The following is a 22,372-nucleotide window of genomic DNA, read 5'->3' on the forward strand; positions in this document are numbered from 1 at the left end:
CCTTTTACTGTGAGACAACGGACTAGCTAACGTCTTGTTAGCAACTCTGCTAACATGACGTTGCGGTGATACCGCTTCTCTGTATGCCATGTTTAGTCATGCTGTATAAATCCGGTGATTCATACGTATCCACATTAATGTGCACCGTGTTAGCTCAGGAAGCCGGTGGATCGTGAGCAGGGTCCGGATCTGAAAACAGGTTGTGTACCTGAACTCAGGGAAGAAAGTTTCTCTCAGTCCCATCATAATGATGAACCAAGTCCAGTTCCGTTGTTCTATCAGATAGCCCTACGCTGTCAGGATAGCATACATGCAGTTAGTACGCATGCCCGCGCATGCGCATTAAGAAGTCCGACCGTCAGTGGAGTTGTCAGTTCAGTATACGCAACAAGTTATGACGAAAATAAACCATTAAATTGTTTATAATATCATATAATATGATAACTAGACAAATATGCATGCGTTTTCGTGGTTTCAAAGTGTATTTAAAGCAGGGTCTAGCTGCAGTCAACTACAACTCACGCCCGTGTAAAACTCATTAACCTACTTAACCGCTAAGTCAGGATGCCATACAGCTGTTAATAACAAGGTGTATGATGATCTACGTCATGATTCTATGTTGCTGATTAAATAAAATCATATGGTAATGACTGCTATACATGTCTGAGCTAATTGTATGACTATCTGACAACGTATGCTGATCTGACAGAACACCGTCACAGGATAGATGCAAGTGCATAAATCCCATCTCATTATTGGACGATAAGAAGATAAGAAATAAAGGCATACTTTTTTTTTAACTGCCAGCTGATATATCAATCAATCAATCAAATTTTATTTGTATAGCACATTTCAGCAGCAAGGCATTTCAAAGTGCTTTACATAATTAAAATAAAAACATATCATATCAGTGTTTCTCAACCCTGGTCCTCACCATCCCCGTTGTCCTGCATGTTTTGGGTATTTCCCTTCTGCCACACACCTGAATTGTATCTCTGGGTGATTAACAGGCTTCTGCAGTACTTGATGGTCATGCAATCATTTGAATCAGCTGATCTGGAATAGAGGCACATCTAAAACATGCAGAGCAGGGGGGCAGTGAGGACCAGGGTTGAGAAACACTGTGATAGATGTTAACGCTCAGCCGCTTCCATTTCAAACTTTGCTTATTAAAGAGTTAGAGAGCTAAATATAATATTGGCTACCTTCAACAGAAAAAGGAACTAAGTCTATTAACCCTTGTATCTCTCGGTCCAACAGACCCCACACACGTAAAACTTGTATAATTTTCCACAGTCCTCTACGTTTGCCTCAGTCCTCGCACGCACAAGGGTTAAAGCAATGTAGCAGTTTTGCTAAGGTGGCAGTTTATCATGATTCAGCTAAAGTAATGAAATGATGAATTGCAGTCTGATTTTTATTGTCAATGTATTTCTACCTATTAAGCAGTGAAAGTAAATAAAACCTGTTACATGTCTTTTGCTTTAAGTATTTATTTACCGGAGGGTTTCTTGTTAGTGCTGCAGAGCCACAGCTAACAGCTAGCTCCTCACTTTAGCGGCTGTAACGGAGCCTGTGTCGTTCAGCAGCGCAGCTTTGTTCTTTGTTTCTATTGCCTATATTGATATTGTTTAAATACAAGGGTTTCTTTTGTGATTTTCTTGGGGGGGACAATTCTAGAATTTTCCAAGATTGGGGGTGTCCTGACCCCCCATGCTCCTGGAATATACGATGGATGGTGGATTCAAAAGGGAAACTGTATTTTTAAACCCCTTTCCTGCTCCCGTTGTATTTTTCCTTAAATGTCCCCACCACCCCCCACGGCTCTTACGTTAGTTTTACTGCCCCCCTCCTCTGACAGTAGCCGGGAGACCAACAGGACTCGCTATGAACCCTAGAGGTCAGCCTGGAGACCAACGGAACTCGCTACGAAGCCCTGGAGGTCAGCCCAGAGAGCAACAGGACTGACTACGAAGCCCTGGAAGCAGGCCGGGAGACAAACAGGACTCGCTGTGAACCCTAGAGGTCAGCCCGGAGACCAACAGGACTCGCTACCAAGCCACGGAAGCAGGCCGGGAGACCAACAGGACGCGCTGTGAACCATAGAGGTCAGCCCGGAGACCAACAGGACTCGCTACCAAACCACGGAAGCAGGCCGGGAGACCAACAGGACTCGCTACCAAGCCACGGAAGCAGGCCGGGAGACCAACAGGACTCGCTCTGAGCCCTAGAGGTCAGCCCTGAGACCAACAGGACTCGCTATGAACCTCTGGAGGTTCATTTCTTCACAATCCTTCAATCCAATACCTTAGAGTGCCTGTTTGGTACATCTTCAGAAATGTATTGAAGCAGCCTCTGATCACACGTCTGAATCGCTGTGGCTTCTTCTGTGGCTGGTCTGAAACCGACTGACTGTCTTTGTCGGTTTCCTTTTCAGATGGCTGCTGGTCTTGCTGTTCCACTAATTCCCTCAGCTTTTTTTTCAGCTGTTACCCAACATGAAATGCTGGTCCTCGTAAGGTGCTGTACCCGCTGTGATGAACCTGATTCCATCAATCCATCCATTTTCTGCCGCTTATCCGGGATTGGGTCGCGGGGGCAGCAGCTTCAGAAGGGAGGCCCAGACTTCCCTCTCCCCAGCCACTTCTTCCAGCTCCTCCGGGGGAACTCCAAGGTGTTCCCAGGCCAGTCGAGAGACATAGTCCCTCCAGCGTGTCCTGGGTCTTCCTCGGGGCCTCCTCCCGGTGGGACGTGCCCAGAACACCTCACCAGGGAGGCGTCCAGGAGGCATCCTGACCAGATGCCCGAGCCACCTCAACTGGCTCCTCTCGACGTGGAGGAGCAGCGGCTCTACTCTGAGTCCCTCCCGGATGACCGAGCTTCTCACCCTATCTCATCATAGGGGTCTATGACCTGATTCCTGATCAGTCCATATTCTGTTTCGCACAGATAAACAACGTTTCATCTCATCCTGTCTCCTGTATGGAAGTAAATATGTGCCATCAGAATTTGAATAAAAAATGCATCCGAATTCAATTTTTTTTTAAATTCAGTGTCATTATTTGTACATGTTTGCAATTTTCATATGTTAAAAAAATTCACATTCCTATTTCAAAGATAAAATTTTCAATATATATTTTTTCAGTGTTAAAAAAAATTCAGCATATAAAAAAATTCAACTTTTAAAAATTCAAATGCAATATTTTCAGTGTCCTAAAAATTCAACTTGCTCAAATTCGCCGTCTCAAATTCAGCGTCTAAAAATTCGCTGTACAAAAATGGCAAGGTTACTTCAGGTCACAGACATTAGCAATCGTTGTCAGATTTCAACACCCAGCCAATCACATGACGCAGGTGTCATAGTGAAGAAATACCAGCATCACCGAGGCTAGCGACCATGGAGGCGAATGCAAACCCAACCCCAACGGTGAGTCTATGCTTTCATATTTCTGTGGTATATTTTATTTTGCGCATGAGGTTTGATACATTATCTTAAAACTTGATTTAAAACACGGGTTTGGGCCGTTGTTAATCTTACACCATGTAATGCTAGCATATTAGTTCTCGCTACCTCCTAGAGACCCCAGTCCCTCCCCCCTTCTCCTTCTCTTGGATGTCCCACACCCAATGTTCCTGTGTTTTATTTCAAAAAGAAATACCACTTGCGCCAAGTCTAGAATCTTTTAAGATAACTGATGGATGGCGACTTTCCGGGTTTTGTTTGTATGCTGTCTTAGGTGAGACCGAGACAGGCAGTCTTAGTAAAGTCGTAATTTTCCGGGAGATGCTACCGCTAATGACCGCAGTGAAGTTAGTTTCAAGTTGGATATTCGATATTCGAGCTCCGGGGAGTAAGCGGCGTTTAGCTCAAGGTTGATCCGATTTATGAACGCTACTGTCGGCCAGCGGTTCTCCACCGCTCCCGGCCGCAGCGCCCGAAGGTTGACTTAGGGACTGTCAACAAATTACCGAACCAAACATTCCTGTCAAAGAAACGTTAATAAATGCCTTGAATTGTAACCAACGAACTAATTGTCAGTGCTAATTCAGGCTTTTACATGAGCCAAAATAGCATCTATAAAATTTTAAATTCAATATTTTCAATAATTTTAATATTAAATAATATAATGGTTTCTTCAATAGCTTCCAGGTCATGTGACCTAATGACTCAGAATCACTTTGAAATAATTATACTAGTCTCTTTAGATGAGGCACATTTGTTTTCCATTTTTAGCCATTTTCCATTTTTTATTAATTTTTTTCGTCAAAATTTAGGGTTTTTCTTCAATATCTTCCAGGTCATGGGACCTATTGATTCAAAATCACTTTGAAATTGTTTTACTAGTCTCTATAGATGAGGCACAGTCATTTTTTTTTCCATTTTAAATAATTTTCCATTTTTTAGGAATTTTTTTCACCAAAATTGAGGGTTTTTATTCAATAGCTTCCAGGTCATGTCACCTAATGACTCAAAATCACTTTGAAATAATTCTACCAGTCTGTATAGATGAGGCACAGTCATTTATATTCGATTTGAGTCCTTTTTATAATTTGTAGGTATTTTTATATTGGCTTCTAGGTCATCAATCAATCAATCAATCAAATTTTATTTGAACAGCACATTTCAGCACCAAGGCATTTCAAAGTGCTTTACATAATAAAAATATGAAAACACAGAGTCATGCAACAATCAAAGAAATTAAGTTAAGAACTGTCATTAAATTCGTAATTGATTACGTTTCAAATACAACTCTAAACAGGTGGGTTTTTAGTCGAGATTTAAAGGCACTCAGTGTTTCAGCTGTTTTACAGTTTTCTGTACGTTTGTTCCAAATTTGTGGTGCATGGAAGCTGAATGCTGCTTCTCCTTGTTTGGTTCTGGTTCTGGATGCAGAGCAGACCAGAACCAGAACCAGAAGACCTGAGGGGTCTGGAAGGTTGATGCAACAGCAGATCTGTAATGTATTGAGGTACTAAACCGTTCAGTGATTTATAAACTAACAACAGTATTTTTCTATTCTAGTCTATGAGCTACAGGGAGTCAGTGTAGGGACTTTAAAACTGGTGTTATGTGCTCTATCTTCCTGGTTTTAGTGAGAACCCGAGCAGGAGTTCTCACTAAACTTTCACCCAATTACTCGAAATCAGTGTAAAATTGTTTTAGTAGACTGGAACAATGAGGTACGCTCATTTTTAATTCATTTTGACCCATTTTATTATTTTTTAGGCAATTTTGTATTTAAAAAATATATTTCCTATTTTCTCTTCACCTCCATAGGCTGCCACCTTATCGTGATGAAAGGGTTTGAGTGCTGAAGTGACTCTAGGAGTTATGCTGTCAGGGGTTTCATACCCCTTGTAGGGTCACCCTATGCTAGAGGTGATGAACCAGACAAAGAGCAGCCCAAAGACCCTTTATGAAGAGCACAGTTAATGGATACAGTGTCCCCTCACCTGGACGCAGGTCACCAGGGCACCACCCTGGAGCCGGGCCTGGAGTTGGTGCTCCGTGGCAAGCATCTGGTGCCAAAACACATGGAGTCTGGCCAGGCTCAGCCAACAGTGGGTTCACCTTCCCAAGGGCTCACCAACTGTGGGCCAAAAGGGCTGGGTGCAATGTGGGATGTTAGAAGGCCGAGGGAGGGGACCTTGGCCATCTGACCCTGGGTGATAAGACTTTTTATCAGTGGGCATCACCTCTCTGGTGGGAGCCTGAGCTGGTGTGTGAGGTTGAGAGGTTCTAACTAGAAAGTCTCATCTCATCATGACCCGAGATGAGAGCCATGCGCTAATTAATGGAACATTAATAAACAATCTGATATGTAGTGAGAAAATGTAATGTTTCAGTTGTTGGTCGTGTTTCTATGACTTTGTATGTTTGTGTTTTTATGGTGTAAAGCTCTTTGAAATGCCTTGTTGTTGAAATGTGATATATAAATAAAATTTGATTAGATTTTTGGATTTGGGTGTTTTCTGTCCGAGGCCACGTTCTGCACAACCGGGGTTCTGAAGGGATCCATTTTGGTGGCCTTGGGATCACACCTCTGCTTTTGGCAGATGATGTGGCCCTATACTGGCTTCATCAGGTCATGATCTACAGCTTTACTGGAGCAGGATGCAGATGAGTGTGAAGCGGCCGGGAGGAGGATCAGTACCTCCAGATCCAAGGCCATGGTCTTGAGCTGGAAAAGGGTAGAGCGCCTTATTTGGGTCAGGGAAGATTGTCCTGACCCAAGTGGAGGAGTTTAAGCATCTTAGGATCTTGTTCACTGTTGGAGTTCATTCATTTCTGTCTCTGTTCACCACCCATGTCCGTTAACCAGTTTCAGGACCCGACCAGAACCACTCATCGTAAATGACCTTGAGAAATAATCAGATTTGGTTATATATAAAAACAAGCTTTAATGCTAAAAGATGATCAAATTCCACAAGCCATACTTATCATCCAAATGGAACATCATGCTTCTTATGTTACATTCACCGTCCAGCGTTGGGCCAAGTGAGGCAAAGATTGTAGCAAGTTTAGCTTTTTATTCATCTCTGCAGTCTGTACCCTCCCTAAACGGTACTCTAATCAGTTTCAGTCTGTTTACATGTCAGCAGTCACATATAAACATGGTTATGTATGCTGCAGCGTGTTAAGAGGCTAAAAGAGATGGAGGAAAATACAGAATCCATAAGAATGAGGGCAAAATGGACAGGAGATCAATAGAAGGATTGGTGCAGTAAAGTGGGCGCTGTACCAGTCTGTCGTGGTGAAGAGACAGCTGGATCAAAAAGCAAAGTTCTTGATTTGCCAGTCGATCTACGTCCCTACCTTCATCTATGGCATAGGCTTAAAGGTCTTGACTGAAAGAACAAAATCACAAACTAACGGCCAAAATTAGTTTTTTCCATAAGGTGTCTGGGCTCTCCCTTAGTGATAGGATGAGAAGCTCAGTCATCTAGGAGGGACAGAGAGTAGAGCTGCTGATTTTTCACTTTGAGAGGAGCCAGCTGAGGTGGGTCAGGCATCAGATTAGGATGCTTCCTTGACGCCTCCCTAGTGAGGTCTTCTGGGCACGTCCCACCACGAGGAGGCCCACAGGAAGACCCAGGACACGCTGGAGGGACGATGTTTCTCGGCTGGCCTGGGAACGCCTAGGGGTTCCCCTGGAGGAGCTGGAACAAGTGGCTGGGGAGGGAAGTCTGGGCCTCTGCTGACCCCGCAACCCGACTGCAGACAAGGGGAAGATGATTGATTGATTGATTGATTTTTCTTCAATAGCTTATGGGTCATAAGACCCATAAGTTAATCAAAATCAATGTGAAATTATTCTACTAGACTGGATAGGTGGGGCACACTCATTTTTATTCCATTTAGCCCTTTTTATTCCTTGTCAGTGGGTCACATGAAATTTAAGCTATTAAACACCAATCTTTTTTTTTTTAATTAGTAAATTTAAATTATGTAAAACATTGATAAAGATCTAAAATGGGGAAAAATGTGGGTGCCTCATCTCTAATGATTTGTAAAACAATTTCAAAGTGGTTTTGAATCAATAGGACACGTCTTGGAAGCTATTGCAAAAACATACTAAATTTTGACAAATAAAATTGCTAAAAATAAAAAAAAAATTTAAATATGAAACAAATGACTGTGCCTCATCTATACAGGATACTAGAACAATTTCACACTGATTCTGGGTCAATAGGTCACAAGACCTTGAAGCTATTGAATAAAAATACTAAATATTGACAAAACAAATTGCTAAAAGATAAAAAAAAATATGTTAAAATGGAAAACAAATGTGCCTCATCTAAAGAGACTAGTATAATTATTTCAAAGTGATTCTGAGTCATTAGGTCACATGACCTGGAAGCTATTGAAGAAACCATTATATTATTTAATATTAAAATTATTGAAAATATTGAATTTAAAATTTTATAGATGCTATTTTGGCTCATGTAAAAGCCTGAATTAGCACTGACAATTAGTTCGTTGGTTACAATTCAAGGCATTTATTAACGTTTCTTTGACAGGAATGTTTGGTTCGGTAATTTGTTGACAGTCCCTAAGTCAACCTTCGGGCGCTGCGGCCGGGAGCGGTGGAGAACCGCTGGCCGACAGTAGCGTTCATAAATCGGATCAACCTTGAGCTAAACGCCGCTTACTCCCCGGAGCTCGAATATCGAATATCCAACTTGAAACTAACTTCACTGCGGTCATTAACGGTAGCATCTCCCGGAAAAATACGACTTTACTAAGACTGCCTGTCTCGGTCTCACCTAAGACAGCATACAAACAAAACCCGGAAAGTCGCCATCCATCAGTTATCTTAAAAGATTCTAGACTTGGCGCAAGTGGTATTTCTTTTTGAAATAAAACACAGGAACATTGGGTGTGGGACATCCAAGAGAAGGAGAAGGGGGGAGGGACTGGGGTCTCTAGGAGGTAGCGAGAACTAATATGCTAGCATTACATGGTGTAAGATTAACAACGGCCCAAACCCGTGTTTTAAATCAAGTTTTAAGATAATGTATCAAACCTCATGCGCAAAATAAAATATACCACAGAAATATGAAAGCATAGACTCACCGTTGGGGTTGGGTTTGCATTCGCCTCCATGGTCGCTAGCCTCGGTGATGCTGGTATTTCTTCACTATGACACCTGCGTCATGTGATTGGCTGGGTGTTGAAATCTGACAACGATTGCTAATGTCTGTGACCTGAAGTAACCTTGCCATTTTTGTACAGCGAATTTTTAGACGCTGAATTTGAGACGGCGAATTTGAGCAAGTTGAATTTTTAGGACACTGAAAATATTGCATTTGAATTTTTAAAAGTTGAATTTTTTTATATGCTGAATTTTTTTTAACACTGAAAAAATATATATTGAAAATTTTATCTTTGAAATAGGAATGTGAATTTTTTTAACATATGAAAATTGCAAACATGTACAAATAATGACACTGAATTTAAAAAAAAATTGAATTCGGATGCATTTTTTATTCAAATTCTGATGGCACATATTTACTTCCATACTCCTGGCCCTTATTCACACAACGCAGAACTGATTTACACTGATCAATCATGATTATCAAGGTTACGTAGGACAGCCTTTGGACTACAGCTCTGTGTCCTTTTGTATTTTTGCTTGTCATGTTTTTTTCTTCAAGGAAGTCAGATTATCCAAACCACTAAACCACATTAATAAAATAGCAAAATAATACATTAAATGACCACTGAATCCTGAATTCTTAAAATATAACATTTTCAGTGATCTTGCAGCTTTCAATAAAATATAAATAAATAAAAATTAATCACAAAGGGAAAGGAAATGTAACTCGGCTAATGCTAATGGCTACTTCCGTTATTATTGTGGCGCTGGGATTCCGTTTTTAATCTTTTAAATTTAAAGCACTCATTTCACGAATAATTCTCAATATTTAGTTTATTTTTGATCAAATAAAAAGATTTTTGCCACAAAGCTAAATAGTTAGTGCCCTGTATTTAAAGAAATGACGAACAAAATATAAGCTGACAGCGAGAAGGATGGCAGCATTCCGGTCGAATGGCAGGGAGCATCAAAGATTCTAGGCACACCGGGAGCCATTGAAAGGATAATAATTCTGCTGTTCGGACACAAATGGAGGAGAATGAGCCACAAAACCGAGACAGACCAGCCAACTGGCAACATAACCAGTATGTGTTCTTATTACTAGTAGCGTTGGCTATTTTTCAAGACGACATTAACATGTTGTTGGTGTTTTTCTGGGAAATGTATTTTCTTTGATGTCTTTATGTGCAAACACTTCATTATTGATTTAACTGGTCATTTTTCCTGGACATGGCAAAGTTAACGAACATAGTGAGTCACCTGTTCTTTAAACAGAGGACGGTAGAGTACCCAAAAAATGTTCTCAAATAAGGGTAGCGTTACTTCTACATATTTTTACTCAAATACAAGTAAAAAAAATAGTCGTCCAAAACATCACTCAAATAACAGTAAAATATATTTGGTAGAATGTTTTTTTTTTTTTTTATGAAATACTGACCAGACACAGACAGGAATGGGGTATATGCCAGGAGTAATGGTGATGTACTTCCGTTTAAATTATTGCCACACAGATTGATTCGGGGTCCCGCTTGCTCCTATTGTTTTAAACCATAACTGCAAGAGCTGTACCATGATCTAGACCAGGGTCGGTCTCCTGCAACTTTTAGATGTGTCTCTACTTCAATACACCTGAGTCAAATAATGAGGTCGTTAGCGGGACTCTGGAAAACTAGACTGCACTGAGGAAGTGATTCAGCTGACGGATTCAAGTGTGTTGGACCAGGGAGACATCTAAGAGTTGCAGGACTACTACTGGTACAACAACTGAGTTTTGTTGTGTGCCGTTGTGTCCAGTAATTAGCCGGTACCGTCCGGTGCTTAAGTTTTTTTTTTTTGTTTGTTTTGTTTTCCATTTCCCTGCTGTTATCAAGGCGACAAAACGGACCGTAGCCAAAACTTAGCCACTACAGCTAACACACGGTTTGTAGCCGCCTGCTATTTCAAACTTGAGGATATTGAAGATCTAGCGTCAGAAATGGGAAAACGGAGATTGAAAGGGAGCTCTACGTGCTTCATTCAGTGCAATAACTTGTTGGAGGGAATAATGAGGGAATAATACGGGAATAGGCTGAGAACAGAGGCAGCGATTCAGCACAAGGTAAGTCAATGTGTGTGTTGATGTATGCGTTTGTGTTAAAGTCATATTCTGTGCAGGAAGGTCACTCTACTGTAAAGCAGCTGACTATGAACTACTCATTTCCGCATTACTTCATGTCCCTGAACAGCTCATTACTCTGCAAGGTATTTCTGCATCTCCACTCCTGTCACAGAGGGACCATAATTGTGCAGAAACCAGAACTTTTGAGAATCCCACATATTATCCTTGGCAAATAACGTGAAGACTCAGGGGAACCTGAGGCCAGACTAAAGCAAAAGCCGTTCTCATTAACATTTTCTTGACAAAGTCACTTGGTTGCCCCAAATGGAGAAAAGAGACAGAGGTCACGGTGGAGGGAGAGGATAAAACTAAGTGAGTTGGAACTTATTGAAGGACACTGCCACTTTTTAAAAGTTCACAACTGTAACCAGTGGTGGATGCTGTCAACTATAGTGAGTGTTTGTTTGTTTTTTTCTGGTTTATTCCCCTTTAGAGTCATGACATTGTTCATTTCTAGAGTTTAGATTTAAAGCCCAAGGCAGACCCGTTGAGTATAAGAGTAATCTCATTACCAGAACTCAATTATATTTGTGTGTAGCAGGTAGTTAGTTATGTTAGTGATATTTTTTGCTACAATTATTGACACAACATAGTTTTTTCCACTTTTACATTAAAGTAAAAACGAGGCCCAACCCCGAAGTGACCAGAAGCATCTGAGGCTTCAGCCTGTGATTGTGACAAGAAGTTAATGTTTGGGAAATTTACATCTGTGGGACTGTCTTGTCTGTTGCCCATTAGTGTTGAAAGCAATCATTGTCTCAAGCGTGAAATTGTCTCACTTGGTCCGCATGGAATATTTGCAGTTACATTGATCTCTTCGGCTTAACGTCCAGTGATAATGAATACCAAGTGTCGGTTAACATGGTGACTGTCGAGATCACAGCAATTCAGAACCGTTAGACTTGTCATCACACATTAAATAGAAGTTATTTTCTCAATCAACCACGAGGCATAGTCAAAACTGATAATACAAGTGCTGATGTGGTTTGACTGAACCAGACAACATGTGTTGTTTGTAAAGTATGAAAGTGGTTTAGTGTTGCTAAGCAAAAGCACGAGCAGTTTCTGACAATGATCAGAGTGTAAACAAACTGCTCAGTGTACTGTGAGTATTCATTTTTAGCTTCATGTATAAAATTTCTACCCTTCAGTGTCACTGATTGTCTCTGCTGCTAAATCGTTGCTCTAATGTTGCACATCTGCCATGACTGGCAGGCAGATGTAGTTTAGTATAATGTTCTGTCAGGATTTTTGTTCACATTTTATAATTTTTTTCCCCCTTTTGTCTTATCTATTTCACTTAGTTCTGCAGCTCAGTTTTATATCTGCTCTATCAGATCAGACAGAATTTTATACACCCTGTGTTTGCCTTTTGCTGATTCACTCAACTCAGTGTGAGTCTTCAATCAATATCAGATTTTCAACTTTCCATCTGTGTAAAATGCATTTGAAGTGAGAGGGAAAATCAGAAAACATGTATCTTCAAATCCTTTTTTACACAGTTTTCTAAACTAACAATGAATGTAGTAGTAACAGACAAATGGTTACCAAACTTTAAAAAGAAAGCAATTTAAAACCATTTACAGTTTCTAAATACTGTTGCTTTGATTTGAAGTCATTTAAATGAAATCACAGGTTTCTAAAGCTCATCAAAGCAAATGCATTCTATTTTCTTCACTTGAGAAGAGACATATTCAGCTGCTTAAAAATTTTGAAATATCAGCTCTACATAATAAAATGGCTGAAAGCATAGGCAAATAAACACTCGAAAACCACTAATCCATTTAATAGGCGCTTATTCTATAGCTGAGTTTACGCACTTGAATGAAAATAAATGCTAAAGATAATGTTTTTATACTAACACAATAGTGTTTTAACAGCAGTAAGAACGCCTCCTGCTTTTCTGCTTTAAGTAAAATCAGTCAAATCTTTTTACATATACAGAATTTGCTTAGAAATTTTGGAAAGGCGACATAAAAACGTGATCTATCGTCTACCGAATCAGGCAGCCAACCGTCATCAATTATATGGTGTCAGGGTGTTTAAAGAGTCATTATGAGCTGAACATACACATGACTCATGTTATCCTGTGCTGAAGGAGCTGCAGCTCTTCAACAACCGTTTCACAAATCAACACAGACGGTGTTGAATGATCTGACACAGTTTGCAAACAACCAGGAAATGTGTTGGAGAGTCGGCGAAGGAGGCAGAAAGACGAACCCAAAGTTTGCGAGTTATGCCACACAGATGTGATCCCTGAACTGCACTGCTGTGGTGCAGACTACATATAAAAGATGGGGCAGTCGTCACTGGAGGAATGTTCTGCGGCAGGTGAGGCAGATGCTCCTGCTATTATAGTCTCCCTGTCAGAGACACTATATCTGGAACATCGCATCACTTGGAGGTTTTATTCTTTCCTCTGCAGCAACTAAAAAGAGTGGGTCCTGATTTACTGCTCCTCATCCATTTCACAAAACTGTTTCCTCTCAAAAATCTGTACATTGCAATTGTCAACTAATGCGTGCGTTGTAAAATTTAACCAAGTGTATTTGGTTTTGCTCCTGTAGTCTTCCTTTACCAACAAACACATCCTCATTTGCTAAGACACAAAGAGAGGGAAAAATTCAGTCGACCCTAAATCCGCTCTCTCGTGCAGAAACAAAAGCTGTGTGTTGAGGAAAACAGTTGCAGTCGTTGTTGTTGTCCAACTTCTCCTACCTTCTGGCGAGTAAATGCAGACACTGTTGTCTTTGTCTTGACAGTTTGCTTTAGAGGAAGCCTCTCACGAAGCACCCAGCTCTGCTCCCGGAGCCTCTCAGGTCATGGATTATTCATGGGATGTGGAAAGGGACGACATAGTCCCAGTGTGTAGCTCATATGCCAGCAAGCCTGACAGCACTGGCTGCCTGAGGTCAACAGAAAAAGATAAAGCAACATTTACTCGCATGGAGTTCATCATACCGAATGATTGCTGATGATTAATGGGACTGACTGTGGTAATGTTATACGTTCATGCATCATTGATGGTTTTAATGGATGGAAAGCATTAGCATAAGTACTTTTTAGGCAAGTCTCCATCTAAAGACTTAAGTTGAACGACAACAGAAAACAGAAGCATCATGACCCAATGACAGGCCAGCTTAGGGAAAAAAAAACATGTTAAGTTGCCTGTTCTGAGACAAAACAACTGTTCACTTTGTGTGGATTACATAGCAGCAGGAATTAATAATTTTTATTAAGATGGCAGGAAACTAACTTTTGCTCTCTCAGGGTGGAGGGACTTTGAAAACCTAAAACTAGTTGGAAGTACGACATATCAGTAAGCAACAATCGGTCTTTGTATTTTGTTTCTAAGCCAATAGATAACTTAACATTTTATAACACAAAAAGATAATTTCGTATTAAAGTTGGGTATACACTTGCATAAATGGGTGGTGAGGTAACTAGATTACTGTTTATCTTTACATCATCTGCAAACTCCTAACCGTTATTGAGTAACAGTTCTTAAGTAAAACAATAAAATACAAACGACATCTTGAGCAGGTAGTCAGTAGCCGGTCCATCAAGGTGACTTGGAGTGTTGTTTGTGAGCACAAATTCATAAAGTCAGGTGAAAAAAAGTTTTCAACATGTCTGGTCAGAGAAAAAAAGAATGATGAATTGATTCCGACTCAATTAACACACATCAAAACTGTGTTATTTCAAGATTAATGTATTACCTAATTTAAGGATGGGTTTTTATTTGGAGTCTAATGAAAGAACCAGACAAAAATTTCTAAAAAAAATTGCTTTTATCGATAATAGCTGAATGAATACAGCTCAAGATGGAGGTTTATTCTTGCTTGATGACAGGGTGAAATTATTTTTGATGAGATTTCCATAGATGAGATATAATTGCTGGGTGTGTGAGTGAACCGGCTGATAATATTGAACTTCCATTATTCACTGCCTATCCTTAGGTGGTATGAAGTTGACAGACGAAAAGGGTTTTGTGTCGATTGTGTTAGGATGTTCACGGTTTGCTCCAATGGAGGAACAGAGCAGCGGGTCACCAAAGACCTGAGATTAAGTGAGATGTTTCCATAATACAAGAAAACAGAGATTTAACGACAAGAAATAACTTGAAGGAAAACGATTACAACTGCTTCACGTCTGCCAGGCTGGCAGCTGAAGTAAGTTACCAATGGTCCTTTTAACCAGTGTGGCTTGACAAGCGGATGTAAAACAAGGGTGGAAATCAGTGCAGCAGGAGCAGCTCTGCCCTCAAGGAGCACGAGGAAGGAACAGTGAAGAAACGGAAGACGGATACAAAACACAGCTTGTACTTCCATGGAGCAGTGAAGCAAGCAGCGGAGGAAAGGCATGCAGATCCTCTGGGAGTGGAAGCTGCTTCTCAAAGTCACCTTTAATGTCTTCACCAGGTTAGAAGAGAACTGACGGACTTAACCGTGTGGGCTTTGAGAGGTGTCCATCCTGTCCTGATTAATAAGCACAGTGTCTGACTTTGAGTTTTGTCAAAAGTCCATAAAAGTGAAAAATTCAACAAGTTGATGCGTTCAATTTACCACAAACTTATAAGTTGGAACTTCAGGCTCAGAATAAACATCATAATAAATTTTCAGTTGCAAGTTGTCAACCAAGTGGAGTTTGCTGATTTTCATGCTGAGTGACCAGGATGACTTCAGTTAATAATGCATTTCCTGCAAACTCTGAAGCGACTTGTTGCCCGATACGGGCTGTGCAGACACATGAATGTGACTGATTTAATAAGACACAAAGAATCAATAGTTCAAATAAACTGATCATTATTGTAACTACTTTAACCTCATGGATTGCTTCTATAAGTTTTCCTAACTTTGCTAGGGATTTTCTCATTTTGTGTCTTTGTTGATGTTCTTTTCCTTTTATTTCTCAGTTTCTCTTGACAGTGCATGACCTGTTTTTGAATCTGTCTCAAAGGTTTTCAGTCTATTACTTCACAGACAGATTGGTCTCATTAAAGTAGAATCTTTTAACACGCTGTCATATATGACTTCATAATAATGAGTTCTTTTATCTCTTACATGGTTTCAATCCTTTATTTCACACACTGCATGATGGTGGATCATTTCTTTGTTTTTCTTTGTTCATGCGATGAAACTGTGTCTTGGTTTTCTTTGGTTGAATCTAACTTCTAGTCATAGTCCAGTCTGGCCATTCAACTTCCCTTTTTGAATTGATTTCAGTAGCCATGCTGCTTGGACTTGACCATCATCAAAGTTTTTCTCCTTTTTAATTTTCCTAAGCTGGCGGCATGCAGTGTTCTTGTTTTTCTGGTGATATTTTGCAGCAAAAACTGCTTGGGGTTTGCAACTCTGCATATTTTTGAATAAAAGAACAAATTTTTTGTCAAAATATTAGCCACTATTTACTGGAGTTTATTCAGTTTTTTTGTTGTTGGATTTACATTCACTGAGCAAAAATCTACAAACCATGGAATACTGTCACTTTGTTTTTCTTCTCTTGCTTTCTTGATGATGGAGTATTAATGCCATTTTTGCCCCAAAAAAGAAATTGCACAGAGGAGAAAATATTTGCCAACTAACTAAAAAACTTGAATATTCTCTGAAGTTCAAATGTTACAAATCTGCAAAAAAGGGAGAAATTTCCATGAAACCAAACCAACTTATTCTCTGACCTTGTAACTTCTGAATTTTTTGGCAAAGATTTTCTCCTCTGAAGCCACATTTTTTCTTTCTTTGATCTACCATGGCACTAATACTCCGTTGTGCATTTTGTAAATTTTTTTTTTTAATGTAGTGCAGAGATTTTTTAGGCCCGAGCAGCTAAGCGCTGCGAGAGCCTATTGAAACTGTGCTGTAAATTATTATTCTTCCGTAAAATAAATTGGCTTTTTGGGGGCTTTATCATATTCAAAAACTCACCAAACTTGGCGGGGGCATAGAGCCCGGTGAAAATTTACGTATTTTAAGGTCCTCGGAAAAATCGCACAAGAAACGGCTAAAGGGCGCCACCTAGCAACTTTCAAAAGACCCTTTCCTATTCACTTGCTTCATCGTAGAGACTTGAAACTTGGTACACTTGTACAGCTCCCCAAAACACTCAGAATTTACAATTAATGTCATAGTGCAAGTATCACAGATTGTCGGCCATTTTGGATTAAAGTTCCGATTTTGACCCGATTTTGGGCGTTTGCAGGGTTCGCATTTGATCGAACTTGTCCTAGGGATTTCGATCGATCGGCTTCAAACTCGGTCAGATCGTTCATAAGGCATGGCCGATCCAAAGTTATCGTAGGTTTGCGTTTTCGGGCTTGCTGAAGGGGTCTTTCCGGGGGTCAAAGGTCACCGATTCGCCATGAAACATCAAACTGTTATAACTCTTTGAAAAAAACTCATAGAAGCACCAAACTTTCAGTGATTGATCATCATGGGATGCTCTACAATACCCAACGGTCAAATGATGACGTCACTTAGGCCACGCCCCCTGAGAACAGGAAGTGTCATTTTTTACGCTGAACGGTCGCTATCTGACCCCTTTGACCTAATCGAAGTGAAACTGTGTCCACAGACAGAAAACATGTTGGTGTGTTGAGGATTCCAAGCCAAGCTCATTTGAATCCAGCAGGTGGGCGTGGCGGCGTGGCGAAGTGACCCTAAACGCCGTGTCCTTACGTTTGGCTGTGGATTCCACAATTTTGAGGCCAGCTGCACCAAACTTGACATGAGTGATCCTGGTAGGGTCCCCTACGATCCTATGTTGTCATAGTCTGACGTCATCTAAGCCCCGCCCCCTCAGAACAGGAAGTGCTTTTTTTTCCATGGAAAGCTGCCTTTCTGGCTCACTGCACCTAATCAACATGATTCTGTGTTGGATGACAGATAACATGTTAGTCTCACTTGCTTTAAAGCGCCAAGAGTCTTCTGTAGAGGGTGTGGCCGTGGGACCGCGGCGAAGCAGAGGTAACGCCGCCGCCATACGTTTGGCTCTAGATTCCACATCGTTCAGCCTAGCTGCACCAAACTCACTAGGATGCATCCTTATCCATCCCCGAACAGGAATCCATAACAGTCGTTGATGGGCGTGGCCTAATTTCTCTACAGCGCCCCCTAGAAATTTTTAAATGATCAGCCCCAAGCCATGCTTTAACCTAGAATTATGAAACTTGGTACACATGTGTATCATGTCAGGACCTACAAAAAAGTCTCTTGGAGCCATGGTGCAAACCCAACAGGAAGTCGGCCATTTTGGATCAAAATCAGCCATTTCCTCTTTTTCATAGACATCGCATCTGATCTATCTCCTCCTGCAGCTTTTGAGATAGAGACTTCAAACTCAGTCAGCAGAGACTTCAGACATTAAAGATGAAAAGTTATCGTAGGAATTTTTCTATGTCAAAGCATGTGGGCGTGGCTAAGTCCCAAACTTTGACTATTCGCCATGAAACATCAAGATGCAATAACTTCCACAGAGAAGGTCACAGCTGCATCAGACTTCCTATATCTGACTACAGACCACCCCTCATCACATTGAGATGGTCAGTTGATGACATCACCCTAGCCCCGCCCACTTCCGACAGGAAGTAACCTCTTTCTTCAATTGTATGTCTTACTTTTACTCTCTAATTCTTATGGGTTTCATCCTGTGCAGGCTGACATGAAATGACATGATGATGAACTCTCCCATGATGAACTCTACTGACCCGTGGGGGCGTGGCTAAGTCCCAAACTTTGACTATACACCATGAAACATGAATGTGAAATAACTTCCAAATGCCAGGTCAGAGCTGCATCAGACTTTCTATGTCTCATTATAGATAAGCCCTCATCACAGTTATGTGGTCGATTGATGACATCACCCTTGCCCCGCCCACTTCCGACAGGAAGTCACCTGTTTTTTCTACTGTATGTCTTACTTTTTCTCTCTAATTCTTATGGGTTTCATCCTGTGCAGACTGACATGAAATGAAATGATGATGAACTCTGCCGTGATGAACTCTACTGACCCGTGGGGGCGTGGCTAAGTCCCAAACTTTGAATATACATCATGAAACATGAATGTGAAATTACTTCCTAATGCCAGGTCACAGATGCATCAGACTTTCTATGTCTCATTATAGACCAGCCCTCATCACAGTTAGGTGGTCGATTGATGACATCACCTTAGCCCCTCCCACTTCCGACAGGAAGTCACCTGTTTTTTATACTGTATGTCTTACTTTTACACTCTAAAACATGTTGGTGTGTCATGGATTCCAACCCTGTGCACACTGACATAACATGAGATGATGATAAACTCTGTCAATGCCTACAGACCCGTGGGGGAGTGGCAAAATGGCTGTCCCTCGCCATATGCATACGATCGTCTCTTATTCACAAACGCATCATCCTATTTGCACCAGACTTTTTATGAGTGAAACTTGTGAACCTCTGAGGAGCCCAATACAGTTTAATTGCAATTTGACTCCACTGCGCCCCCTAGGTTAATCAAACAGCTGTATCTCCTTGCCACATGGCCCAATCTGCTCCAGATTTTGGGTGCATGGCCAGTGAACGCTGCCGAAGACATCGAAGCGGATCGCATGGAGGATGGCGCGCGAGCGTCGGCGGTGGCCAGCGGGAGGCGGTGCTGGAACATCCGCGGTGGCTATAGGCTTGAGCGGCGCTTGGCTGCGAGGGCCGCTTGAGGCTCCGCGGAGCTTTAATTTTTTATTATTTTCATGGTAAGGAATATGATTTCTCGCCTAAAATAAAGAAACTTAAGGATATATGCAATGGGGAACTTCAGCACCAGCATACTAAACAGCACTTTCAAATAAATTGTTTCATAATTCCAATATTATAAAAAGTTTATTACTACAGCAGGTCCTGTAAAATTATATATTTTTAAAAAAATATATGCTTCTAGCTTACCTTGCATAGCTGTAGTAAAAGTAACTTGAACTGTGGTGAGTCACTTAATATTTCACATTTTCATCTTCGAGTATATAGGAGCACAAAAAGTTTGTACACGTTCTTTCACAATGCATTTTGAAAAAAGTATGGCCTTCACTGGCTTGACATGGCTGAAAAGAATGAGACACTTTGTTTTAGATGGTATCTCCAGTGATTGTAGATGTAATACAGCTCACCTTGATGAGAAATTGCATTGGAGCTTTTCACCATTGCCGTAACATCTTCATGAACCTCTGAATGGAACTCGGAAACGCGAGGACAAAAGGTGAAGTAAACACCTGTGGAAAGTCAACGTAGCGCTGCCACAAAGGCAGAAGGGGGAGAAAGAGCTTCCTCACGTTATAATGTAAAAACTTTATTCTAATCCTTTTTATGTTTGTACAAGAAAGTTAACAGGTTGACTCTTAATCAAAAATAAAAGCGTTTCATTGCGTACTGTAGCAAATAATTAATTACTTTTCAGGCGAGACCGCAGGGCTGTATTAGCAGCATGAACTGTAAGTTCAGCACTGGTTTGCATCTGACCTGGGCTACGTCTGTTGTCGCTTAATTCAGTGAGCAGACCTCCACGCCGAGCTCCACCTGAAGCGTGCTGAGGTGGATGTTGGGGGCAGGAGCGCTGTGATGTGGGTGTTTGTGTCTGACCTGATTATGGAAAACAGACTCTGGCTCCGAGAGAGAGAGAGAGAGCCGAGTTTGTGCATGGCATCTCTGTGAAAAGTATCCCTGTTGTGCCAGCTTCTGTCACAGGATGCCTGTGGATAAAGACCAGCCGTGGCAGAATGCCAAGAGGGAGTGTGTGAGAGGAACAGGGATGAGAGGAGAGGAAAACATTCTGCAGCTTTCACACCGAGACAGATTTCTTCATTATTATTCATGTTGGTAAACTGGTGTTTAAAAGTCGAGCCGTGGCTGTTGCATACTTTTCTTTTCCCTCTTTCTCTTAAGGTACAGCTGGAGTGTATCAATACTGAGCTTGACAATCTACTCCATGTGACCCTGAAGGGAATGAATGTGAAAATATCCAAGTGTAACTACTTCCAAGCTTTAAGATGCTTAAGTTCAGACTTCAGATGTTAATCAAAAACTGATGCGTTGGTGTGCACCAAGAACAATTTTAACATCGAACCCATTTTGAGACTTAATGCTCTGTTGTTATAAACGCATCGTCACCATTCACATAATGATGTAGCGTTGCACAATGCATGGTTGCAAAGGCTCTTTTTGTATCAGAAAAGTGCATTTCAAAATTATTTAGTTTTAACCCTTTCATGCATAGTGGTCACTACAGTGGACAGCTGTCTAAAAGCCATTGTCATGTGCTGCTTGTAGATTTTTATGTTATAAATGCACACAGACCACTGAAGTGGACACTAATGCATCATAAAATACCTATCAACTACTGGCCGTCAGTTGCAAATGCAAAAGATTATTTTTGTTAAATCCAATATGGCCGACATGGGGGGGGGGAGAGAACAGTGATTTCTTAATGTACTTTATCATTGTTTAGGCTTTGAACATAAGCATGAACAACTCGTATTTAAGAGGGAACTGAACAACTTTTAGCAGTGACAAAAAACTGATCACCAAAATATTTTTAAATACTGAATTATTTTTTTTCTTTTGCTTTCCTTTTGATAAAAAAAAAAACAACAAAAAATTTAACATGTTTTCTTGTGGTATAAAAAAATATATTAAAGTTTGCTTTGAATCAGAAGCCTTCGATATCTGCTGAGCATTACTTTAAGACCTCGAGTTTCCTCCAGGAGCACTCAGTGGGTCACCTGAGTGAAACCGATAGTGAGTTCAAGATCTTAAGAAGCGGTGACCTTTGAACTTTAGTCTTGAGACAATCTAGAATAATCCCCCCCTCCCCCGAGATGTGATTATGTACCAACTCATCTGGCAAAGTATCGTTCCAGGTTTCACGTTTCCCCCTGGAGAAGGTGCATTTATGCGTACTTTTGAGCCGAGGACACACTGGGTAATAATGCAGATGGAAATTTCCCGTGTTGGATTGAAATCAATTATTCATCGAGGACTGCTGCTGAAGTAGCTCTGAGATTTAAGGACAGCTCTGTGTGTTTCCTCTGCACGTTGTGTTTCCTAACACTCTTGTCTGACTGGTCACTCAGACCCCTTTTATAAACGAAGAGGTTTGAGGACAAATGTTAGATAACTCATCAGAAATTATGCTTAGAAGTAATCTTGATGACATTGAATGAAGAGGGGGGAGGGGAAAAAAAAGCAGCCTCGTATTAATGAATAAATATCGTTAGAGTTTAATTTAAATGGACAGCAGACCTTCATGCATCAAAGTTTCAGCAGTCTCAGTGATATTGTACTCAAAATAGCAATAAAGGAGCTAACAGTTTATCCAGAATGTAAAAAAAAAAAATATATATGATATTGGGTTTTCAATATGTGCAGTAAATCTCTTGGCCATGAGAAATGTTTTCCTGCAAACAACATTTATCAACAGATGGCCTACGCCATCAACGTTATACATTTTTTATTAGCTTATTTTTTTCCAGTTCAGTATCAAACGAATATTTACAATTCTTTCATCCCTACTTTCAAGGTTTGTTTTATCCGACTAATTTTTTTAACATTTCAGAGAGCATTTAGCATTTTCTTGAAACTGCAAATGGAAGAAATGT

General features: G+C 40.7%; 2 long non-coding RNA genes across 2 annotated transcripts; one reads left to right on the forward strand and one right to left on the reverse strand.

Annotated features, from left to right (window-relative positions):
- Positions 1–2,991: 2,991 nt before the first annotated feature.
- Positions 2,992–5,953, forward strand: LOC148157981 (uncharacterized). The gene is made up of 2 exons (XR_015764087.1): positions 2,992–3,427; positions 5,279–5,953. It is a non-coding gene; the product is annotated as an uncharacterized LOC148157981 (long non-coding RNA).
- A 424-nt stretch (positions 5,954–6,377) lies between these two features.
- On the reverse strand, positions 6,378–9,020 carry LOC148157982 (uncharacterized). The gene is made up of 2 exons (XR_015764086.1): positions 8,579–9,020; positions 6,378–7,216 (listed from the first exon to the last, which is right to left on the reverse strand). It is a non-coding gene; the product is annotated as an uncharacterized LOC148157982 (long non-coding RNA).
- Between the last annotated feature and the right edge of the window lie 13,352 nt (positions 9,021–22,372).

Source organism: Poecilia mexicana, unplaced genomic scaffold (assembly GCF_051168715.1).
Source record: "Poecilia mexicana isolate PSO_F unplaced genomic scaffold, ASM5116871v1 scaffold_8, whole genome shotgun sequence".
Classification (NCBI taxonomy): Eukaryota; Metazoa; Chordata; class Actinopteri; order Cyprinodontiformes; family Poeciliidae; genus Poecilia; species Poecilia mexicana.